Source organism: Corylus avellana, chromosome 4 (assembly GCF_965113065.1).
Source record: "Corylus avellana chromosome 4, dhCorAvel1.hap1.2, whole genome shotgun sequence".
Lineage (NCBI taxonomy): Eukaryota > Viridiplantae > Streptophyta > Magnoliopsida > Fagales > Betulaceae > Corylus > Corylus avellana.
The window spans coordinates 13757912-13769810 of NC_142493.1; the positions used below are offsets into that span (position 1 = coordinate 13757912).

An 11899-nucleotide genomic window follows, 5' to 3' on the forward strand; every position below is an offset into this window, starting at 1 on the left:
GAGTACACTTGTGGCCAAGATAGCAACTGCAACAGTTCAGTAGATTTTAGCCAAAATCTTTTGGTCATTTTTCGTGAGTTTTTATTTTCTGTTTAAATTAATTTCTGCTTGCAATTGTGTTTAGTTAGTTTAATATAATTTAATTTAGTTCAATTCATTTCAGTTTTTAGTTTATTAGTTTGTTAGGTTGTTAGCTTGTTATATCCTATTTGCATGTTCGGTCATAGGTCTTTAAATCTGGAGTTAAACGCTTTTGATCCTGAAATTGAAAGAACGGCAAGAGAGAATCTAAACAGCCACCAAACTCACCCACCAATTCTCTAAGTTCCGAGTCTGATTCTGAAAAGTCTGTTAAGATGGGAGAACGAAATCAACCTAGATCCCTTAGGGAGTTGTTTGTACCCAATATTACCAACACACCGTCGTGTATAGTGTTGCCAGCTACTCGCTTCGAGCTGAAACCGAGTACAATCGGTCACCTTCCTGCATTTTGAGGATTAGAGAATGAGGATCCATATGTTCATGTGAAGATTTTTTTTGAAAATTTGCGACATTGTAAATACGCAAAATGCCCCAGCAGAAGCGGTGCGTCTTCAGTTATTCCCTCTGTCCCTACATGATAGGGCAAAATCCTTGCTACTCAACAATAGACCTGGATCTATCACTTCTTGGGATATGTTGCAAAGCAAGTTTTACCACAAGTTCTTCCCAATTTCCAAAATCAATGCCCTCGGTCTACAGATCACGAATTTTAGACAGAAAGAAGGGGAAAGATTCACCGATAGCTTGGAGAAGTTTAAAAAGCTTACTGTAAAATGCCCACCCCACGGGTTTGAGAATGAGGTGCTAGTTCAAATTTTCTACAGGGGACTAACACCAAGTGAGCGAAACTCGCTTGAGACAATGAATGGTAGAGAATTCTTAAGTCTTACTGGGGATGAAGCCTATAAAACTTTGGACGAAATGGCTGAATGAGCACAACAATGGGATTTTCAAGATAGTTGGGACAGACAACAACCCAATCCCAAGACAAGAAGCATCTATGAGGTGAGGAACAATGTTGAATTAAGAGAGGAGTTCAAGGTTCTCAAGCGTCAGTTTGACACTATGGTCTTAAACAAACCAGTGAATGCAGTAGATACTTACCACGTTGATGCATGCGGGTTATGTGATAGTCAAACACACTTCACTCAAAACTGCCCAACTTTGTCAACAGAGTTCCCAACTGAGCAAGTCAATGCATTCAATGAGTACAGAAAACCCACCACTGGACTGTTTTCTGAAACTTACAATCCAGGGTGGCGGAATCACCCTAATTTCTCTTGGAAGCAGAATCAGCCATTGACCCAAAGAGATACCACTCAAGCTCAGAATCAGTTCAGGCCATCTTAACAAGCTCAACGCCTGTTTATCAGTCTACCACTCAAGTGCCTGCACCACAGTCATCACTGAAAGACATGATGAAAACATTAATAGAAAAAGTCGACCAGTCCAACTCCCAAACTATACAAGAGCTCAAAGGTTTCACCAATCAAGCCATACAAGAGCTGAGGAATTCCAACATGGCTAATAGCAGAGACATACAAGAACTTAAGCAGGCCATGATCAAGGTAGAAGGACAAGTTGGCCAGATAGCAAATCAAGTGGGGGAAAGAGAAAGAGGGAAGTTCCCTAGTCAACCTATGCCTAACCCAAAAGGGCAATTTGTGATTGGAAGTTCCTCCGCCTCTATGCATGGTTAGGAGCATGTACAAGCCATCACCACTCTGAGATCAGGTAAACAGGTGGATAATCAAGTGGACATGCCTGAAGAGGCCACTAAGGCTACAGTAGTGAAGGAAAACCGGGACAAGCCTACGGAAGACACAGGACCGGACATTGCCATTCCGATTATTGAGGATCCTTCCAGAAAGTATATACCCAAAGCTCCGTATCCAGAAAGGCTGATAGCGCCAAAGAAGAGCTCGAAGTTCGATGATATTTTGGAAGTGTTCAAGCAAGTGCATATAAACATTCCATTCCTAGATGCCATCCAGCAAGTGCCTTTTTATGCCAAATTTCTGAAGGATTTGGTCACCATCAAGAGAAAGACGAATGTCCCCAAGAAAGCTTTCCTAACTGAGCAGGTCAGCTCTATCTTGCAATACAAGATGCCTGTAAAGTATAAGGACCCTGGATGTCCTACCATTGCTTGCAAGATTAGTGACAATCGAGTTGAGAAAGCTCTGTCGGATTTGGGGGCCAGTGTAAATCTACTGCCATATTCAATATATGTTCAGTTGGGATTGGGAGAGTTGAAATCCACTTCAATTAACTTCAGTTGGCCGACAGATCTGTGAAGGTTCCAAGGGGAATTATTGAAGACGTCCTGATCAAAGTTGATAAGTTCTATTACTCTGTGGACTTCATCGTCTTAGATACAGAAACGAAAAATGTAAAAATTCAAGTTCCAATCATATTAGGGCGTCCCTTTTTAGCTACGGCTAATGTCCTAATCAACTGTAGAACTGGAGTCATGAAGATATCATTTGGAAACATGACAGTGGAGCTGAACATCTTTGATATTAGCAGGCAGCCATTTCAGTATGAGGTGGTCAGAAGCACATGCTCAATTGAGGAGATAGTAGAGAAAACTGTCAATGAACCAGATATTGAAGACCCCTTAGGAGAATGCCTGATTGCATTGGGAAGCGACATGGAACTGGACAATCTATTGGAACAAGCTGACGCCTTGTTAGACTCAACTCCTGAGATAGAGACAGAAACTGCAAAAATTACTTTGACATCATCCCCTGATCCATCCTCATTAGCAGTTAAGCCTGTCAAGCGGGAGTTGAAGCCTCTACCAGACACCCTGAAGTACAAGTATCTGGATCCTACAGAATCTCTGCCAGTGATCATTACTGCAGACCTGGATACTGATCAGGAAGAGAAGCTGCTAGAAGTTTTGAGAGAGCATAAAGAAGCAATCGGATGGTCAATAGAAGATATCAAAGGAATTAGCCCTGCAGTAGTGATGCATAAGATTCATCTGGAAGAAAATGCTAAAACTTCTCGCGAGCCACAGAGACGGTTGAATCCAGCCATGCGAGAGGAAGTTCGAGCGGAGGTCATTAAACTTCTGGATGCGGGAATCATATACCCAATCTCTGACAGCAAATGGGTGAGTCCCATTCATGTGGTGCCAAAGAAGGCAGGGATTACAGTTATCAAGAACAAGGAAAATGAGTTGGTCCCCACTCATGTGCAGTCAGGATGGAGAGTGTGCATTGACTATAGGAGGTTAAATGCCATGACAAGAAAAGACTATTTTCCTCTACCTTTCATCGATCAGATGTTGGAGAGATTGGCAGGCCATGAGTACTACTGTTTCCTTGATGGTTACTCCGGCTACAACCAAATTCCACTGGACCCCAAAGATCAAGAGAAGACTACTTTAACTTGTCCGTTCAGTACGTTTGCCTATTGTCGTATGCTGTTTGGATTGTGCAATGCACCCGCCACTTTTCAGCAGTGCATGATCAGCATCTTTTCAGATATGGTTGAACGTCACCTGGAGATCTTCATGGATGACTTCTCAGTTTTTGGTTCATCATTTGAGGAATGTCTACATCATCTCACATTGGTGCTGGTACGGTGCAAGGAGAAGAATTTGGTTTTGAATTGGGAAAAATGCCATTTCATGGTGAAACAAGGAATTGTTTTGGGGCATGTAATTTCCCACAAAGGTATCGAGGTTGACAAAGCTAAGGTTGATCTGATATCTAACCTTCTGCCCTCACGGACAGTTAAGGAGATTTGGTCGTTTCTGGGACATGCTGGGTTCTATAGAAGATTCATCAAGGATTTCAGCAAGATAGCAAGACCTCTATGTAATCTATTGGCAAAAGATGTTCCTTTTGATTTTAATGACAAGTGCCAGACAGCCTTTGAGATTCTGGAAAAGACCTTAACTTCTACACCAATCATTCAGCCACCTAATTGGGGGGTTCCGTTCGAGATAATGTGTGATGCCTCTGATTATGCAGTGGGAGCCGTTTTGGGTTAGCGAGTAGAGAAGATTCCGCATGTCATATACTATGCCAGCAAGACTCTGAATGATGCACAACTCAACTACTCCACTACTGAAAAGGAGTTGTTAGCTGCAGTGTTTGCTCTGGATAAATTTAGATCTTACTTGCTAGGATCTAAAGTCTTAGTCTACTCGGATCATGCTGCGTTGAAATATTTATTGTCAAAGAAAGATGCTAAATCTCGTCTCATCCGGTGGATTCTGTTGCTGCAAGAGTTTGATATTGAAATTCGAGACAAGAAGGGTTCCGAGAATGTGGTAGCTGACCATCTATCCAGGCTGGTTGTGGACTTCAATGAAAATGCTGTGCCGATTGCTGAGACATTCCCTGATGAACAACTTATGAACATCTCTCAAAATCCTGCACCATGGTTCGCAGACATAGTGAACTACCTTGTCACTGCCCAGATACCATCACATTGGACTAGGCAAGACAAATCAAAATTCTTGGCTGGGGCGAAGTACTTCTTTTGGGATGATCGTTACCTGTTCAAATACTGCCCAGATCAAATTATAAGGAGATGCATTTCTGAAAATGACCAGCAAAATGTCCTATCTTTTTGCCATGATCATGCATGTGGAGGCCACAGTTCTAAGAAGACCGCGGCGAAGATTCTTCAAAGTGGATTCTATTGGCCCTCCATGTTTTGTGATGCCCATGCCTACTGTTCAGCCTGTGATAGATTCCAGAAGTTGGGGAGCATTGGAAGAAGGAATATGATGCCGCTAAACCCGATCCTTATTGTGGAGCTGTTTGATGTTTGGGGCATTGATTTCATTGGGCCCTTCCCTAATTCTTATGGGTATCTTTTCATCCTTGTGGTGGTGGATTATGTTTCCAAGTGGGTGGAGGCCATTGCCTGTAAGACTAATGATCACAGAGTCGTGTTGCAATTTTTGAAGGAAAATGTGTTCGCTCATTTTGGGACACCACGTGCCATCATCAGTGATGGGGGGAAGCATTTCTGCAACCGGTATTTTGAGCAACTCATGAAAAAGTATGGGATTACTCATAAAGTTGCAACTCCCTACCATCCCCAGACAAGTGGGCAAGTTGAGATATCCAACAGAGAAATCAAGAGGATATTAGAAAAGACGGTGAACTCGACAAGGAAGGACTGGTCTCTTCGACTCAATGATGCTCTATGGGAATACCGAACTGCATTCAAGACTCCAATTGGCATGTCTCCCTACAGACTTGTGTATGGCAAGGCTTGTCACCTCCCTGTGGAATTGGAGCACCGGGCTTATTGGGCTATAAAGCAGTTAAATTTCAACCTCACCAAGGCTAGTGAGCAAAGGAAGCTACAGCTAGATGAATTAGAAGAATTGAGGAATGATGCCTACAATTGTGCCAAGCTATACAAAGATCAGATGAAGAAGATCCATGACCAAAACATTTTGAGAAGATCGTTTGAAGTTGGTCAGAAAGTCCTCCTTTACAACTCACGTCTGCATCTGTTTCCAAGAAAGCTCAAATCCCGATGGACTTGACTATTCATAGTGCGTGCAGTTTCTACTCATGGAGCCATCGAAATCGAGGATCTTAAGAATGGAAGTACTCTCAAGATCAATGGTTAGCGGTTGAAGCTGTTCTTGGAATTGGAAATTTTGAAGAGTGAGGAATTGCCTTTGGAAGATCCTACGTCGTCTACTTAATCATCAGCGGTGAAAAGTCTGGCTGAAGACTGTAAACTTAGCGCTTATGGGAGGCATTCCTTTTCTTTGGTATTTTTAGTCATTTTTTGTGCTGTTTCGTTTATGTTCATTTTTGTTTTATTTTTGTGTTTTTTCAAGACGAGTGTTGTCATGAGTAAGTTTGGGGGTCGTCTCTTTGCTCACTCTGGTTCCTTATACCTCTTGGTATTGTATTTCTGCCTACATTGAGGACAATGTGTGATTCAAGTTTGGGGGTATGGAAAAACATTTCGTATGTTTATTTTTGTGCCTATTTGTTTAAGTGTTGTTTTTTTTTTTAAAAAAAAAAAATTGTGCTATGTTGTTGTCAAGTTTGAGTTAAACTGTAACTGTGATTTGCACTTCATTAGCTCGCTTAAAGGGTTGAACACATCATTATGTCATTAGAAGTCTGAGTCCCTTGACATATTTTTGGGTAAAAGAGATTTCACTTGTTTTGAGATAAATTTTTATGAGCACATTAGCATGTTTTCTATGAGGTATGATGTTTGAGCTTAGGCTTGTTCTTTTTGAGATTTGTTGGATGACCTATTAATGAATAACCATTGGCTTGCAAGATATATAAAAATAAAAAAAAAATAAAAAAAATAAAAATAAAAAAGAGAAGGAAAAAGAAAAGAAAGATCATGTTATGTTTTTTGCTGAGTAATCGGACCTCTTCCCTCATTAAGCATTGAGTGTTCGTGTCGAAAGGTGTGAAATTCAGTATTGATTTAAGATATGGCTAGTCTGGCTTCGTAGCCTTTTTGACTTAAGTTACTAAGCCCTTAGAGACGTTTTACATCTAGTGCCCTAAAGCCACCTAGCTTGGGAGTCATTGGCCTAACACTTGTTACATGGGTCAATTAGAAAGCTTAAGGGAGTTAGACAGAGCCTGTAAAAAAAAAAAAAAAATGCATATCTTGCCTTGGTTGTTTCATTTGGTATGGATTCTTACAAATTTTATGGAACTTGTCTTGAGTTTAAGCTGAAAGCTTCATGATTGTATGCTAATTACACTTTACACATTTCAAAACTATGAGGTCTAAATTGTCTATTTATGAGTGATTTGATTATGGATTTCCTTTTGATAGTGATGATAGTGTTTGTCTTTTTAAGTTTGTTCATGAATAAGAACCATGGTTTATGTGAAACTTCTTTTTTTTTTAACAACATAGTGCTACAATGTTTGTGGGTTTCATTCATGTTAAGCCCTCACGAGACTTCACTCGTCCACTAGGGATGTCTAGGGGTTTAAAAGGCTTGTTGCATATGCTAAATGCAATCGTCTCTCCCACGAAAGAGGATTTATGTTTTGTTTTGTTTTGTTTCATTCTATTTTTTATTTTGTTTTGCTAAGGGACTAGCAAAAGTTAAGTTTGGGGGTGTTTGATATGTGCAAAATATTGCATATTTGGACCCCTTAATTTACTTGTGTTGTGTTAATCCTTTAGCTGTGTTATTATCTGATGTTCTGTGTTAGTTTTGCGTTTTTAGTATTTTGTAGGTATTAAAGAAAAACTGCTATTTGGAAGAAAACATACTTTGAGAAGACCTAGATGATGTGGTTAAGTTTAACCAAATCCAAGAAATGGCTAAATCGGATTAAGGATAAGATTGGATAAAATTTCGAATTGGATTCAAATTCAGATTCTGCACGTCTCAGTATTTTGACCATAACGTTTTGTTCACATATCCGATTGAGGTGATTCAAGCGGCATTGGAAAGCTAACTCAAAATAATACAATTCATTGTGAAATAGGATTTTCCTAATTCGGACTTTTACTATTCGAAAATTGTCCCGCAATAAAAGGGTACAAACCTGGACGAATTTTATCCGATTTCAACTTGTAAAACCCTAAGTTTTAGGTCTATAAATAGGGAATTATCAAATTAGTTGAGGGAGGCTACAAATTTCAAGATTGCAGAGGAGAAAGAAGAGAGTTTAAGGTTTTCCTAGCTTTTGGATCTTAACTTTGTGATTATTATTTGTAAGTACTCAATTTTACATTATGAATTCAATCAATTTTGTTCTGTCTTTCAGTTACATGAGAGGCTAAACCTTCAACTAAGGTTGAAGATGAAGCCTCACTTATGATTAGCAACTTTGTTTCATGTATGTAATATTTCCCAATTTAATGGTTTAATTGCTCTATTGTATTACTTCTAATCAATTGGATTGAATAACTCTTGGATATCTTTTGTGATTCAATGATACACTTGATGATTTAAGATTATTCAATACAATTGATTGGTTGGTTTTCTTTGTTAAAAATTGGATTTCACCTGTGATTTATTCTCTGGATACAATTGATGTTTTTATAAAGATTGGATATTTTCTTGTGATTTACGGATACAATTAATAATTTGATAGAATATTGGATTTCTTTTGTGATTTGGGTTATGAATGGATACATGGGATCTTTTGATTAATTCTTTGAAGCAATAGTAAAACAAACTTAAGATTTATATGTGAGAACTTTGGGGAATATTATAGATCATGAAATTATGTTGTTATGAATTTGTGAGTGCGGATTCCAAAACCTTAGTGCTTCGTCATAAGATTTTAATCACTTTAAATTGCTCATGCTTTTGCTTTTTCATTCAAACAAAAAAATCTCTCAAAAATTTGGAACTAGATTAGGGTTTAATTAATTTAGATTTAAAATTGCTTTCAAGAATACAATTCCCTATGGGTTCGACCTCGCACTTGCAATCCATTAACTACAATTGATTCGTGCACTTGCGAGTTAAATAAATTTGCACAACACCCACCAAGGCAACACGCCGAATAACAACAACTCTCAAGAGACAACACTCGTTGAAGAATATTGAGACTTCAGTGAACAGTGCACAGAGAAAATATTTTCTAAAGTCTGCAATGAACACTGACAGGAAAACCTTTTATAGGAGAAGTATTTTACTCTTCACGTCCTAACGGGATACCTTTCTCGTTATGACGGGAAGAACATATTCACTGATCTGAGAATTTCACATCCTAACGAGAAAGTAGTTTCGTTATGATGGGATGAACAAATGCCTCATCTTCGTCACTTGTCCTGTCTTAACGCACTAGCTGACAAGAAAATAAGGAGCCCAAGATTGGTCCCGTTATAATTATGAAATTTTAATTTACTCGCAAGTGCACGAATGGTTTTGCAGTATAGTGTTGCAAGTGCGAGATCGAACCCACAGGGAAATTGTGTTTATGAAAACAAAATGACTAAATCAATTAAATCTTAACCTAGTTCTGAAAGGTGAGTGCTTTTGAATAGAAAATAAAAACATAAACTAAACAAAGGAAAATTAATCTAAAGACAAAGTACTAAGGTTTTGGAATCCACACCCGAATCATAGCAACATATTCTCATGGCCATCAATATATCCAAAATTCTCAACATAAGAAAATCTTATGTCTGTTCTACTTTGCTTCAAAGATAATTAAATCATTCAATGAATCCGACCATGGCACAAATCACAAAAGATATCAAATTTAAATTAAACCATCAAATGTATTTGTGAAACAAATCACAGAAGATATCCAATTTAAACCAAATCATCAAATGTATCCGTAGAACGAAACACAATGAATATTCAATATTTTGATAAATGAAAACCCAAGCAAATCAATTAATAGAAACTATCTCAAATCATAAGAAAAAATGATTGAACTCATATCCAAGAATCATCTCACTAAGTGCATTGAAGTAGAACAATTAAAATATCAAAGCCCATATATTTGGAAAATATCAACTTACATGAAAGTATGGTTGGTCTTCATGGGTGAGGCTTCATCCTCAACCTTAGTTGAGAAATTAGCTACACATAACTATGGAAAATAAATCCAAAACATAAAGGAAAAACTAAGCTAAAGGGAGTGCTGGTGTGAAAATTTTGTTCTAGGTCTCCAGCCTATTTTTCTGCTCTTTCTATTGCTTTTTATAGGGTCTAGGGTTTTTTACCCCAAAAACAGTGCTATGCCAGCCTGTCAGACGGGTGTGCTCGAGCCGCTGAATGGTGCACTCGAGCGCAAGTCCGTTTGGACGAGGACTCCCATCTTTCGGATGCTAGTGTGCGCTCGAGCCATTGGATGGTACACTCGAGCGCATGGCCGTCTAGATGTGGCTTTCCACCATCTGGATGGGAACTTCACCATTTGGACCTAGAAGTGCTGAGTTCAATCCCTTTCCTTGGTGGTTTTCTTCCAAACTTTGCATTTCTCACCTTAAATCAACACTTTTCCCTTAGCAACCTGGAAAACACTAAAATCACAAAACTAAAACAAAATGTTAGATTATAATACGGCTAAAGGATTAACCAATGCAAATTAAGGAGCTCAAATATGCAATATTTGGCACTCATCAAACACCCCAAAACTTACATATTGCTAGTCCCTTAGCAATACAAAATAAAAAATAAAATGAAAACATGAAGCATAAATCCTTTGTCAAGGGAGAGAGGATTGCCTTTGGCATATGCCACAAGCTTTTTAAACCCCTAGGCATCCCTAGTGGACGAGTGAAGTCTCATGAGAGTTTATAGAAATGATACACACAAACATTGTCAGCACTATGTTATTGAAAAGAATGAAGTTTCACACAAACAATGGTTCTTATTCATGAGCAAGCTTAAAAAGATGAACTCCATATTCAAAATATTTAGGACAACCAAAGTCAAATCAGTCATAAATGGACAATTTAGACATCATGTGTTCCAAAAGGTGCAAAGTGAAACTAGCATACAATCATGAGGTTTCAATTCAATATCAAGACAAGTACCTCAAAATTTGTATGAATCGCTATTTGATGAAACAACCAAGGTAAGATATGCATTTCTCTTCTTTCTCACTCTCTTTGTTTTTTTTTTTTTTTTTTTTTGTGTGTAGGTTGTGCAATTCTTAGCTCCCTTAAGCTTTCTAATTGATCCATGTAATTAGTATTAGGCTAGTGACTTCCAAACCAGATAGCATTTGGGCACTGGATGCAAAACATCCCTAAGGGCTTATTAACTCAGGTCAAAAAGGCTACGAAGGCAAACTAGCCATATCATCAACCAAACTCAACTTCACACCTTTCTACACTGAGGTCTGGTTACTCAGTGAAAAACTCAAAATGATTTTTTTTTTTTTTTTTTTTTTTTTTAAAGCCAGGGTTGTTCATCAATAAGTAATCTAATAAATCTCAAGATAAACATGATTAAGCTCAAATTTCATACCTCAGACTATATGCTAATGGGCTCATGATAATCCTACTCAAAACAAGTGAAGTTTCTTTTGCTCTGAAAATAAGTCATAGGACTTAGATTCATAATGAAATGATCATGTGTTCAACACTTTAAGCAAGCCAATGAAATACAAATCACAATTACAGCTTACCTCATACTTGACAACAACATAGTACAATTTTTTTAAAATTTTTTTTATAAACAGACAAATAAAAACAAATAGATAAATTAAAACAAACAAACAGACAGTGTGTCTTTCGATAGCCCCAAGCTTGAATTATACATTTTCCTCAATGTGTAGTATAGAAATACATTACCAGAAGGAAGGAAATGTCTGAATGTGAAAAAGTTAGGGTGTCCTCCAAACTTAAACACCAGAACACTTATCAAAAACTTACAGCAATATTTTCTCACATAAACAAGCATCAAAAGATTAATTTATTTTAAAAACGAAAATAAAATGACAAGAAATAAAATGAAAAAAGGAAAAAGAAATCATGACTAGAGGTGCGGAAAATAAAATGGAAAATGAAATTTACAGTGTTTTCCCCGATCATTCGGATGTCCAACCAATCGCTTCCACCATTTCTTCTTTAAAACTTCATAGCATTCTAGAAGAGTGTTTCGCACTCACAAATTGCCTCATGTACTATCGTTTTGATCTTGTGCACTTGTAAGTAAAACGTAGCAATTATTCACCTATTAATTTGGGTGAGTAGTTGTCACAACAAGTTTTAGGTGCCGTTGCCAGGGATTGTTTTAAATTTTGTTTGAATTTTTTTCCTTAATTTTAGTTAATTTTTTTTAAAATTTTTATTTTTAATATGTTTCAAGTTTCTGTTTTATAGTTTCTATTTTGATCTGCGGCGGTGCGCTTGAGTGCCTATTCCAAGAGCTCGAGTGCACTAGTGCGATCAAGCGTACCAC

At 37.8% G+C, this 11899-nt stretch overlaps 1 non-coding gene across 1 annotated transcript; it reads right to left on the minus strand.

The window, feature by feature from the left end:
* Positions 1 to 726: 726 nt before the first annotated feature.
* LOC148586348 (small nucleolar RNA R71) lies at positions 727 to 833 on the minus strand. The gene has a single exon (XR_015912025.1). It is a non-coding gene; the product is annotated as a small nucleolar RNA R71 (small nucleolar RNA).
* Between the last annotated feature and the right edge of the window lie 11066 nt (positions 834 to 11899).